Here is a 2,910-nt window from a genome sequence, read left to right on the forward strand (position 1 = left end):
AAACGACACCTCGCGTTTTCATCGTTTGAGTTCAGGCGACATTTGGTAGGTTAAAATGGGTTGTTACGACTACACAAGTATTGGTGACAATCTTTGGGACAATCTGGTCTATCACATAAGACAATAGATTTGGTTTCGCCACAGTGGCCACGCAGCAGCAGTCGGTCAGAACATGGGCAGCAGGATAGGGCAAATAAGGAGACCTCTGCTGATAGTCGTGACGTCTGGTGTTTGCTCAACCTCTGACAGCGGAAAGTGCACGGAGTTGTTAGAAAGTGCGGGGTGGAGCTATTTTGGGTTCTGCAGGAATTGGTTGATGAGCGAAGTTCATTGTATATTAGCTTTGTGTATTGTGTAGGACCAGACATTTTGTCAATGTATGGGACTTCAGACAGGTAGATATTAGGCTGACATTGAAAACCATTTTGGATGGAGCGTTTACGTCTTTACGTGTGTTGTCATTCTTTCTCTTTTTTTTGTGGGAGTTGTAATTTGCGGGCGCTGGGAGATTTTCTCCCGCAGTAGATTATTCCAGAACAGAAGAGCTCGGTGAGAATTAAAATGAGGAACTCGACGAAAACCAACACAGGAGATATCACTATACGGCAGAGACCTATAATAAAAGAAAGTTTGTCAGAAGGAAAGAATATAGAAAATAATGTAAAAAGAGCGTTATTTAAGACGTCTGTCCTGGTAGGGGGAAAGACAACTAGTAAATATGAAGGCTTAAAAAATTGCTGCAATTCGTGAGACCTTTTTGGAGGCATCCATACTGGCAAGAAAAAAAAGATGAGAGAATACAAAGAAGAAGGAATATTCTGAGGGGTTCTGGGCTTAGAAAGTCAGACTGTTTTTGTTTGTGCAGGCTGGTGGATACAATGCATGATGTGTCCGAATAGAACGTTGGACAACTATTCGTTGTTTTTATAATATGAGGCAAAAGGGTGGTGGTTACTGTTGCAGCAGTCTGAGGGAGTGCTCAATGAGGAGATTCTGTAGAGGATGGAGAAGGTGGCACAATTCTGTATAAGTACAGTCTAACCATCATTGTTCGAGAATTTAATAGGTAGAGAGAGAGTTGTAATGTTGAGCTCCAGGCAACAGCCAAAAACGTACATAATGATTATGTAGAAGAAGTAAAAATCTCAAAATAGAAAAAGAAAAAGAAGTAGGAGACAAAAAAATAATGTAAGATAAAATGGGAATGAGTAAGGAGAATTAGGAAATTGTATTTTGTTTGATAAGAGGGGTTGGCTGCAAGTAAATGGTTTATATATAACATTAATTTATCCTTCTGTATCTGTCTGTGAAATGTGTGTTTAATGCGTACTCAGTGTGAAGGGCAGTCGTCTTTCAGTCGGAGTTCAATCCTGAATAGGGGGTGGATTGAGAAAGCGGTCACCAAGGCTAGTTTTGGTGGAGTTGAATGAGGAAAGGAGGAAGTGGAGAGTATTTGAATGTGTGGAAAATTTGTTTATTGTTTTTTGGTCTTTTTGAAATCATCAATTTTCTTTTAGAAAGCGCTGCTGTAATGACAATAATGATAACAATTTTGGCACTTTGGTCTTACATGGGGACTATGGTGAAGGTGAATGGCTGCAGTTGAACACCTACTGATTGTATGAGCAAGGTGATTTAACAAGGTTTCTATAAAAAAGATAGTAGATACAATAACTTCAATCACAGAAAATCTTTACTTTTGAAAGAAAGTATGTTAATGGTATGAGAGTGAGAATAGATAGAGATAATAGTAAGGAGTGAATATATATAAATTATGTGAAGATATTTTAAAGAAAATAATCTATTATAGGACTTTTTAATAGAGCGTACGCAATAAATCACGTCATATTTGTATATATAGGGAGACATCATCCTACATGAATATTATCACTTTTTAACAAATACAAACACAACGCGTTGATGTGATATCTCTTCTCTTTTTTCAGCATAATTGATTGTTTCTGGTCGTAATAGTGTTGAGGGTCGACCAGTATGTTGTTGTAATTTTTCTGTAAAGAAAGAGAATGTAGAGTATGGTTTTATAATGATTTAAGTGTGGATGCATACATTTTTTATTTTAATTTTTTTGTGTAGGAGAAGGAGAATGATCCTTATATAGTAATATATATATATATATATATATATATATATATATATATATAATAGTTCTTCAAAAGGTAAGAGTTTCTGTGAGGATTGTTTATCTTTTGCACCTTAATTTGCATAGGGTTAACTGCAGCATCACCACCTGTCACCCAGAAAAAGTCAAATTTTTATGTAAGAGCCCAGAGAAATGTTTTAAAAGACTATTTCTATTCAGTTGGTGCCCTTTTCAAACCTTGTTGAATGACTGAAAGGATGCCCAACTGTGACATCAGGGAAAATTAAGTTTTTCCCAACCCCACTTTCCCTTTACTTTTTTCCTACCGAGAACCACATAATTTTTCTTTTTGCTGTTGCCAGGAGCCAACATTACAACTTTCTATTAATCTCGACATGTGGAGACTGTACTGTGCCTCTCCATCCTTCAGCTCCTTATTGCACCTCCCTCAGACTGCTGCAGTCACTGCCTCATATTATAAACCATAACTCTATTCTCTGCATTTCCACCCTCACCCAATATCGATCTTTTTTTTGCCAGTATGGATGTAAAAAAGGTCTCACATTGCATTCATAATGCTCCCAAAAGGTCTTAAAAAGTCTTAAATTCAACCTGTTAAAACCTGCCAAAACCCTGTTGGTCGTCGAGCCTTTGCTCACCGAGCTCTTCTGTTCTGGAATAATCTACTGCGGGAGAAAATCTCTGTTGATTCAAATCCAGGCTGAAAACAGATCCTTTTTCTGTTCATTATGATCACTCCTAATTTCACTGGCTGGAACCCAAATCACTGTTACGGTTAAATATCTGTT

The 2,910-nt window shown here is 37.4% G+C and overlaps 1 protein-coding gene across 1 annotated transcript in view; it reads left to right on the forward strand.

The window, feature by feature from the left end:
- ryr3 (ryanodine receptor 3) overlaps positions 1-2,910 on the forward strand; it is a gene marked incomplete at its 5' end in the record, with an annotated part of 93,962 nt that overhangs the window by 57,278 nt on the left and 33,774 nt on the right. The gene's annotated exons all lie outside the window — the stretch shown is intronic.

The sequence above is a fragment of the Morone saxatilis genome, unplaced genomic scaffold, assembly GCF_004916995.1.
Source record: "Morone saxatilis isolate NCDOM2014 unplaced genomic scaffold, NCSU_SB_2.0 Contig7, whole genome shotgun sequence".
NCBI classification, from domain to species: Eukaryota; Metazoa; Chordata; class Actinopteri; family Moronidae; genus Morone; species Morone saxatilis.